The sequence below is a fragment of the Cherax quadricarinatus genome, chromosome 48 (assembly GCF_038502225.1).
Source record: "Cherax quadricarinatus isolate ZL_2023a chromosome 48, ASM3850222v1, whole genome shotgun sequence".
In the NCBI taxonomy this organism is placed as follows: Eukaryota; Metazoa; Arthropoda; class Malacostraca; order Decapoda; family Parastacidae; genus Cherax; species Cherax quadricarinatus.
The window spans coordinates 31,134,585-31,145,338 of NC_091339.1; positions in this window are offsets into that span (position 1 = coordinate 31,134,585).

Sequence of the window (10,754 nt, forward strand, 5' to 3'; positions counted from 1 at the left end):
TAAGGGGATTACCAACAGACCCCTGGCAGTCTTCAAGCTGGCACTGGACAAGCACCTAAAGTCAGTTCCGGATCAGCCGGGCTGTGGCTCGTACGTTGGTTTGCGTGCAGCCAGCAGCAACAGCCTGGTTGATCAGGCTCTGATCCACCAGGAGGCCTGGTCACAGACCGGGCCGCGGGGGCGTTGACCCCCGGAACTCTCTCCAGGTAATATATATATATATATATATATATATATTATATAAACTCACTGTATTGAACACAATAACTGCACTAAAGTTATTATATTATTGTTTACCACTTTTGTTTATTACAATAAACGTGCACAAATCTTGTATAATACTAATGTTCTATCATATATTTACATATTTACAATCACTGGACATGGTTTTAGAACTGCTGGAGCTTGTGGAACTCCTTGAAACAAGGCACCATGCACAGAGGCACCTTACATTCCTCACACATAAACCGAGTGTCTTTGCTTCTTTGTTGCCGTCGTTTTGTTTGTGCACAGACAATGCATCTCTTCTAGGCAAATTTCTTCTTAGTTGAAGGAAGCTGTATTATGAAATGATCACCTTCCCTCAAATGCTTGGGTATATTCTCAGGAATTCGAGGACCTTGTTGTATAGCAGGTGTTGTTACCTGGTACTTCATTATGAGTTGTCTGACAACAGACGAACAAAATTCACCATACAGTGGTCTGTTGCCAGTCTTCATTTGGTACATATTTGCATTGAGCATTGAAATGTCCATGAGATGGAAGAAAAGTTTCATGTACCACTTGTAACTTATGAACACAATCAACAAAGCCAATCTGCCTGGAGTTTACCTGGAGAGAGTTCCGGGGGTCAATGCCCCTGCGGCCCGGTCTGTGACTAGGTCTCCTGGTGGATCAGAGCCTGTTCAACCAGGCTGTTAATGCTGGCTGCATGCAAACCAACGTACGAGCCACAGCCCGGCTGGTCAGGTACTGACTTTAGGTGCTTGTCCAGTGCCAGCTTGAAGACTGCCACGGATCTGTTGGTAATCCCCCTTATGTATGCTGGGAGGCAGTTGAACAGTCTCGGGCCCCTGACACTTATTGTATGGTCTCTTAACGTGCTAGTGATACCCCTGCTTTTCATTGGGGGGATGTTGCATTGTCTGCCAAGTCTTTTGCTTTCGTAGAGAGTGATTTTCATGTGCAAGTTTGGTACTAGTCCCTCTAGGATTTTCCATGGGTGTAATCATGTATCTCTCCCGCCTGCGTTCCAGGGAATACAGGTTCAGAACCTCAAGCGCTCCCAGTAATTGAAGTGTTTTATCTCTGTTATGCGAGCCGTGAAGGTTCTCTGTACATTTTCTAGGTCAGCAATTTCACCTGCCTTGAAAGATGCTGTTAGTGTGCAGCAATATTCCAGCCTAGATAGAACAAGTGACGTGAAGAGTGTCATCATGGGCTTGGCATCCCTAGGTTTGAAGGTTGTCCTTATCCATCCTGTCATTTTTCTAGCAGCTGCGATTGATACAATGTTATGGTCCTTGAAGGTGAGATCCTCCGACATGATCACTCCCAGGTCTTTGACGTTGGTGTTTCGCTCTATTTTGTGGCCACAATTTGTTTTGTACTCTGATGAAGATTTAATTTCCTCATGTTTACCATATCTGAGTAATTGGAATTTCTCATCGTTGAACTTCATGTAATTTTCTGCAGCCCACTGAAAGATTTGGTTGATGTCCGCCTGGAGCCTTGCAGTGTCTGCAGTGGAAGACACTGTCATGCAGATTCGGGTGTCATTGCAAAGGAAGACACGGTGCTGTGGCTGACATCCTTGTCTATGTCAGATATGAGGATGAGGATGTATGTTACATTTGTCAGCCAAGTGCGTGTTTTGTGTATAGTCAATCACTGTCACTGGTTTTCGAATACGTTCATTAGTCACTCGATCAACTTTGCCACTGTCTTGCATTTTGTTACAGTGAATGGTTGTCAACAATGTAACATCTCGTTTGTCATGCCACTGTAATGCCATGATGTCATTGGCAGTAAACACCTGCTCGTCATCACCACGAGTACCTGCGTTGAACCTGGGCATATGTTTACGATTACAACTTACTGTGCCACACACATCTGTCTTGTTCACTCGCAAGAAATCACTGAGTAAAGGGCTTGTATACCAGTTATTGGTATATAATGTATGCCCCTTACCAAGGTAAGGTGCCATCATGCTTCTCATTACGTCACCTGAGATACCCAATAACATCTTGGTATCTTTCAATGTTTTACTTCCCGTGTATACAACAATATCCAATACCAGGCAACTGTCACAGTCACAGAGTACAAACAGTTTTATACCAAAGCGTTTCCTCTTGCTAGGTATATACTGCTTGAATGACAGTCTACTTTTGAACAAAATCAAAGACTAGTCAATTACAAGATTCTTGAATGGATAAAAGTACATGCTGAACTTTTGTATGAGATACATAAAAACATTTCTAATCTTGTATAACCTGTCACTTCTGTCAGGCCTGGTTTTGTCAGAGAAGTGCAACATATGTAACAGTGAGATAAACCTGTTCACTGGGATGATTTCACTGAAGACCGGGCTAGAAATTAGCCGATCTGTGGACCAGTATGCTTTTATATTATGCTTATAGACATGAGGCATAAGCATTATTGTTGCAAAAAGCAAATACATTTCTGCAACAGTCGTCTCTTTCCACCCGTGTAGTCTTGACTGTGGTGATATGATCGTATTTGCCATGGTGTACTCAAAATACTTTTTACTTTCCCTGACAATAATTTCCATCAAGGGCTGGTCAAAGAATATTTAAAAAAATTCCAGTTCATTGGCCGTGCTTCCAAGGGAACAAGTAGGTAGAATTCCACTTTCAGAGTCATCAAATTGGTGGGGCTAGGGAACAAAATTGGGATTTTGCTGCCAATCCCAGATACGGTTTGCTGGTGGATACTGGACATCATAGGCTGGTTGTGCAGGTAGTTGTGGTTGTGGTGGGCTGGTGGCTAACGCTCCGCTTTGTCCTTGAATTGCGGAATCAGCAGCGTGGGTCCCAGCCTGGGCTGGTGAGTCACTCATGGCCGTGGCACTACCATCACCACTACTACCATCTACTGATGCCTGTGGTCTATCCATGCCAAGTGTAGCCACATCATCCTCACTTTCACTGTATATTCCTGGTGTAGGGCCACGGGATGTACTCCGGGATTGCTCCGTCCCCTGGGCACTGCATAGGGTACACTACCCGAGCGCCCCTCAAGGAAGGTTCCTTGATGTTGGTGAGGGGCTCTTGATTTAGGGAATTGGATCTGTGCTCCAGTTCCCCGAATTAAGCCTGAATGCCTTCCACATCCCCCCCCTAGGCGCTGTATAATCCTCCGGGTTTAGCGCTTCCCCTTGATTATAATAATAATAACTACCCGAGCGCATACAGCAGTGTACATACCGATGCTTCACTGATGAATGTTTCCTCACTATCACTACCCAAATGATCGTCAAGAGCAATAAAATCACAATCCACGTCACTATCATTATCATTACTGAAGTCAGAGGCCTGGCCACGCGAAAATAATAGTTTTCTCTTGCGTTGAGGTACAACTGACCATGACTGAGGAGTGCCCACACCAGAGGTAGAAGGTTGAGGATCGTCAGGGTTTTCTGCACTATTATCGATATTCTTGTCATTCCTTTTGGTCACTAACCTGGAGTTTACCTGGAGAGAGTTTCGGGGGTCAACGCCCCCGCGGCCCGGTCTGTGACCAGGCCTCCTGGTGGATCAGCGCCTGATCAACCAGGCTATTGCTGCTGGCTGCACGCAAACCAACGTACGAGCCACAGCCCGGCTGATCAGGAACTGACTTTAGGTGCTTGTCCAGTGCCAGCTTGAAGACTGCCAGGGGTCTGTTGGTAATCCCCCTTATGTGTGCTGGGAGGCAGTTGAACAGTCTCGGGCCCCTGACACTTATTGTATGGTCTCTTAACGTGCTAGTGACACCCCTGCTTTTCATTGGGGGGATAGTGCATCGTCTGCCAAGTCTTTTGCTTTCGTAGTGAGTGATTTTCGTGTGCAAGTTCGGTACTAGTCCCTCTAGGATTTTCCAGGTGTATATAATCATGTATCTCTCCCTCCTGCGTTCCAGGGAATACAGGTTTAGAAACCTCAAGCGCTCCCAGTAATTGAGGTGTTTTATCTCCGTTATGCGCGCCGTGAAAGTTCTCTGTACATTTTCTAGGTCGGCAATTTCACCTGCCTTGAAAGGTGCTGTTAGAGTGCAGCAATATTCCAGCCTAGATAGAACAAGTGACCAAAAAACAAGCCAAAAAATTCGTCTTCATTTCCACTTCCATCAGTGTCACAACTATGAGATAGGAAGAGGAGAGTCCCAATTTGCCTTGGAGTGAGAGCTGCCTTGCATGGTGAACAAGGGTAACTGAGCCAGCATTCCCACAATGCTATGCGGGCACCTAGATTTTTTGTTTATGGTGCACATCCACCATGCAGACCTGTTCTCTCACATGTAGGCCTATGAGCATTTTTGCGCTAAATTTGATGGCGCTAGAGTTTTGGCGTAGATCTCTGGTTTGGACCCCGAACGTGAAGCCAGAGATCTACAGGACGGACCTTGAAAGGGTTAAACCGAGTATAGGTTACTGGCTGTCTTCTTGTCATAAGTGTCAAGGTTGGGAGACTACTCTCTCCCATCTTCACATTGGCCACGCTCGTCTTACTCATGGGTACCTCGTGGAGAGGCATCCTGTTCCCCTCTGTGAGAAGTGTCGGGTTCCAGTATCGGTTAGCCACATTCTGTTAGACTGCCCTCTCTATCAACAAGCATTCAGAATTTGCCTTCAACATTATCTCGCTCTAATACTCTTTCTTTACCTTCCCTTCTTGCTGATGGACCCTCCTTTAATCCTCTCTCATTGACTTCTTGACAACAACTGACTTACTCCACAAACTCTGTTGATGATGCCTTTCACACTCCCCTCAGCCCTTTCTACCTCAATGTCTTGCTACCCTCTACCCCTGCACTATCCACTGCCCCATTGTTCTCTGTAACCTATAATCATCCTTCTCCCTTTTGCCACCTGATACCCTCCCTTCCTGCCCTGCAGTGCTGTATAGCCCTTGTGGTTTAGTGCTGCTTTTTATTATAATAATCCTATCAAATATGCTCATGCATGCTTGCTAGAAATCCAAGCCTCTCACACACAAAACCTCCTTTACCCCCTCCCTCCAACCCTTCCTAGGCTGACCCCTACCCCACCTTCCCTCGACTACAAATTTATACACTCGAAGTCATTCTGTTTTGTTCCATTCTCTCTACATGTCAGAACCACTTCAATAACCCCTCCTTAGCCCTCTGGATAATAGTTTTGGTAATCCCATACCACCTCCTAATTTCCGAACTACGAATTCTCTGCATTATATTCACACCACACATCGCCCTCAGACATGACATCTCCACTGCCTCCAGCCTTCTCCTCGTTGCAACATTCATCACCCATGCTTCACACCCATACAAGAGTGTTGGTACAACTATACTCTCATACATTCTCCTTTTTGCTTCCAGGGACAAACTTCTTTTTCTCCACAGACTCCTAAGTGCACCACTCACTGTTTTCCCCTCATCATTTCTGTGATTCACCTCATCCTTCATAGACCCATCTGCTGACATGTCCACTCCTAAATATCTGAATACATTCACCTCCTTTCAGGTAGTAGGTTGGTAGACAGCAACCACCCAGGGAAGTACTACCGTCCTGCCAGATGACTGTGAAACAGAAACCTGTAACTGTTTTGCATGATGGTAGGATTGCTGTTTTCTTTTTCTGTCTCATAAACACGCTAGATAACAGGGATATCTTGCTACTCCTACTTACACTTAGGTCACACTTCACAGACACGCACATGCATATATATATATACATACATCTAGGTTTTTCTCCTTTTTCTAAATAGCTCTTGTTCTTCTTTATTTCTTCTATTGTCCATGGGGAAGTGGAAAAGAATCTTCCTCCGTAAGCCATGCGTGTCGTATGAGGCGACTAAAATGCCGGGAGCAATGGGCTAGTAACCCCTTCTCCTGTAGACATTTACTAAAAAAGAGAAGAAGAAAAACTTTATAAAACTGGGATCCTTAAATGTGCGTGGATGTAGGGCGGATGACAAGAAACAGATGATTGCTGATGTTATGAATGAAAAGAAGTTGGATGTCCTGGCCCTAAGCGAAACAAAGCTGAAGGGGGTAGGGGAGTTTCAGTGGGGGGAAATAAATGGGATTAAGTCTGGAGTATCTGAGAGAGTTAGAGCAAAGGAAGGGGTAGCAGTAATGTTGAATGATCAGTTATGGAAGGAGAAAAGAGAATATGAATGTGTAAATTCAAGAATTATGTGGATTAAAGTAAAGGCTGGATGCGAGAAGTGGGTCATAATAAACGTGTATGCACCTGGAGAAGAGAGGAATGCAGGGGAGAGAGAGAGATTTTGGGAGATGTTAAGTGAATGTATAGGAGCCTTTGAACCAAGTGAGAGAGTAATTGTGGTAGGGGACCTGAATGCTAAAGTAGGAGAAACTTTTAGATAGGGTGTGGTAGGTAAGTTTGGGGTGCCAGGTGTAAATGATAATGGGAGCCCTTTGATTGAACTTTGTATAGAAAGGGGTTTAGTTATAGGTAATACATATTTTAAGAAAAAGAGGATAAATAAGTATACAAGATATGATGTAGGGCGAAATGACAGTAGTTTGTTGGATTATGTATTGGTAGATAAAAGACTGTTGAGTAGACTTCAGGATGTACATGTTTATAGAGGGGCCACAGATATATCAGATCACTTTCTAGTTGTAGCTACACTGAGAGTAAAAGGTAGATGGGATACAAGGAGAATAGAAGTATCAGGGAAGAGAGAGGTGAAGGTTTATAAACTAAAAGAGGAGGCAGTTAGGGTAAGATATAAACAGCTATTGGAGGATAGATGGGCTAATGAGAGCATAGGCAATGGGGTCGAAGAGGTATGGGGTAGGTTTAAAAATGTAGTGTTAGAGTGTTCAGCAGAAGTTTGTGGTTACAAGAAAGTGGGTGCGGGAGGGAAGAGGAGCGATTGGTGGAATGATGATGTAAAGAGAGTAGTAAGGGAGAAAAAGTTAGCATATGAGAAGTTTTTACAAAGTAGAAGTGATGCAAGGAGGGAAGAGTATATGGAGAAAAAGAGAGAGGTTAAGAGAGTGGTGAAGCAATGTAAAAAGAGAGCAAATGAGAGAGTGGGTGAGATGTTATCAACAAATTTTGTTGAAAATAAGAAAAAGTTTTGGAGTGAGATTAACAAGTTAAGAAAGCCTAGATAACAAATGGATTTGTCAGTTAAAAATAGGAGAGGAGAGTTATTAAATGGAGAGTTAGAGGTATTGGGAAGATGGAGGGAATATTTTGAGGAATTGTTAAATGTTGATGAAGATAGGGAAGCTGTGATTTCGTGTATAGGACAAGGAGGAATAACATCTTGTAGGAGTGAGGAAGAGCCAGTTGTGAGTGTGGGGGAAGTTCGTGAGGCAGTAGGTAAAATGAAAGGGGGTAAGGCAGCCGGGATTGATGGGATAAAGATAGAAATGTTAAAAGCAGCTGGGGATATAGTTTTGGAGTGGTTGGTGCAATTATTTAATAAATGTATGGAAGAGGGTAAGGTACCTAGGGATTGGCAGAGAGCATGCATAGTTCCTTTGTATAAAGGCAAAGGGGATAAAAGAGAGTGCAAAAATTATAGGGGGATAAGTCTGCTGAGTATACCTGGTAAAGTGTATGGTAGAGTTATTATTGAAAGAATTAAGAGTAAGACGGAGAATAGGATAGCAGATGAACAAGGAGGCTTTAGGAAAGGTAGGGGGTGTGTGGACCAGGTGTTTACAGTGAAACATATAAGTGAACAGTATATAGATAAGGCTAAAGAGGTCTTTGTGGCATTTATGGATTTGGAAAAGGTGTATGACAGGGTGGATAGGGGGGCAATGTGGCAGATGTTGCAAGTGTATGGTGTAGGAGGTAAGTTACTGAAAGCAGTGAAGAGTTTTTACGAGGATAGTGAGGCTCAAGTTAGAGTATGTAGGAAAGAGGGAAATTTTTTCCCAGTAAAAGTAGGCCTTAGACAAGGATGTGTGATGTCACCGTGGTTGTTTAATATATTTATAGATAGGGTTGTAAGAGAAGTAAATGCGAGGGTCTTGGCAAGAGGCGTGGAGTTAAAAGATAAAGAATCACACACAAAGTGGGAGTTGTCACAGCTGCTCTTTGCTGATGACACTGTGCTCTTGGGAGATTTCCTCTTCAAGGGGGGGCTCCTTGGTGTGGTGAAGAGGCTCTTGGTCTGAGGAATTAGCCCTGTCGGTCTTCTTCCTCAGACCGAACCTAATTACCCCCCATTCTCCCCTCCCCTATCCCAGCCTCCCCTTTTTCCATTCCTCCTCCTCCTCCTCACCCCTCCCTTTTGCCCTTCCTCTTTTTGGCCTTTGGGATTTCTCCCACAGGCGCGCTAGTTCCTCTGTAGGGGAAAGGACACCGGGGTCCATCCCATTCCGTTGAGGTTCTTGGCGGTGGCGTAGTTTGCCATGGAATCTGGATTGCCTGGGGATGTCCCGATCCCTCTCCGGTATCCCGGAGTAGCTTTGGGTGTCTTTTGGGCGACGGGTGTATCTCTGGAAGCCACCTTTCGGATTCCGGGGGTGGTGGCCGAAGGAGGTATGCTTTGTGGCGGATATCCGGCCGCCCTCTCTTTTGTCCACCGAGGTAGCTCGGCAGATGTGAGGTTGCTATCCCGGATTGCTGGTTTACTGGCATGAAGGGTAGGGTATGGCACGGGTTCCATGCTGCATCTGCGCTACTAGCGATGTTGAGGTCCTCTTGGGCGCGGAGGGAGATTTCCGGCCCTTTCATTCCTCCTGGGAACTATTCCTCCCCGCTCCCCCCTTTTTTTATTCTTTTTTTATTTTTATTTTCTTTTCTTTCTTTTTTTTCTTAAAAACAAAAAGCAAAGGAGTAACCTAACCATGGCAGCCCTAGTCCATGAAACCACTACCCCCGGGCCCCTTCTTGATACCGCACCCCATTCTGACCCTGCCTTGTATTTAGACCACTCTTCGGACACTCCTGATGCCCCTGTACCTCTTGCTGGTGCTGTTTCCTCACCCGCTTCAGGTACCGGGGCTTCGACTGACTCCTTCGATTTGTCTGAACTCCGCTCTCCTTTCACTATGCTTCCGGCTTCTCCCTCTACGGTACGGCACTTTTCGAATCGCCCGCCCATTTCACGCCGGACCAACTCCGGTCCTACTCCTAAACGCCAACGTCAATCTCCTGATGATGCTCCTTCATTACCTTCCCATTCTACTCGGAAAAGACCGACACGTCAAGCACTCCCTCTCCACGCTCAGTTTCGGACCACACAATGGACTAAATTCTTTACTTTAAGAGATCAACTTCTTCTGCCTACCTTTCTGACCATAGTATTGGCAAAGTGCTCCTGCGTCATGTTGGCAGAGATATTTCATTTCACGCTCTCAAGAGTGGTACGCGCATCGTCACTGTCCAGAATGCTACCCAAGCTCATGATCTTTCTCTCCTTTCGAATATCGATACTACTCCTATCACTGAAAAACATCTTTCTCTCAATTCTTGTAGTGGTACTGTCATTCTGCCCCATACCATAGTCCAACAGAATTTCCAGTCATGTGGCAATGACATTTTTGAACAGCTAGAACTCCAGGATCTCCCAATCCTCAAAGTAGACACTTATGTCCTTCCTGCCCGGGGGCGGAGACGTTACCCTTGCAATGTGGCTCATATAACTTTTGACAGCCGAGAACTCCCATCCTCTGTATATGTCGCGGGACATCGGTTACAAGTTCGAAAGGTGATGCCTACACCGCAACAATGTAGAAATTGCTGGCGTTTTGGTCACCCAGCGAAATATTGCAGATCTATGGCCGAATGCCCAGTCTGTGGTGCCGACGACCATTCTAATACATCTTGCAGTCAACCTCCATCTTGCCTTAATTGTAATGAAGCTCACCCTTCGTACTCCCGCCGTTGCCAGGTCTACTTAAATGAACGTGAAATCCGTTGCCTCAAAGAGGCAGAAGGTCTCCCTTATGCTATGGCAGCTATTCATCTCCGCCTCCAAGGGAGACTACCCCGTGTTTCTTATTCTCGTGTTTCCAAACATCCCCCCACTTCTGGGGTCCCATCTTCTGCAGCCTCCTCTGTTGTTACCCCTCCCATAGCCACTACGGCATCTAATCCTTTTGCTGTCCTTGGCTCTGACGTCCTGACTACAACTCACTCTGTTCTCACATCTTCGCGTCCTTCCTCACAAGCCCCAGTATCGACAAGACCTCGTACGACACCTAATACCAATCGCCCCTCTACTCAGAAGTCCAAAAAATCCACATTGCTCAAATCTTCTTTGCCCCTTCCTTCCCTTCTTCCACCTCCACACTTTACCTTTCCAGTCTCTGTACCTAGTTCTTTCCCTCTCTCTGGCTATTACAAGTGTGGAGATTCACCCTCCTCCTCCTACTATGCCTTCCACCCCTGTCCCCTCCCAAGTTTCTCCCTCTTCTGCCACCTCCCAGGTTTCTGCCTCTTCTGTCCCCCCCACACTTCATCTCCAGTCCCTTACACTCTTCCCTCCCCCTCTACTTTGGTACAGTCCATTACTGTCCCAATCTTTACTCACCCTCCTTCTATCTCCAATATGGTCTCC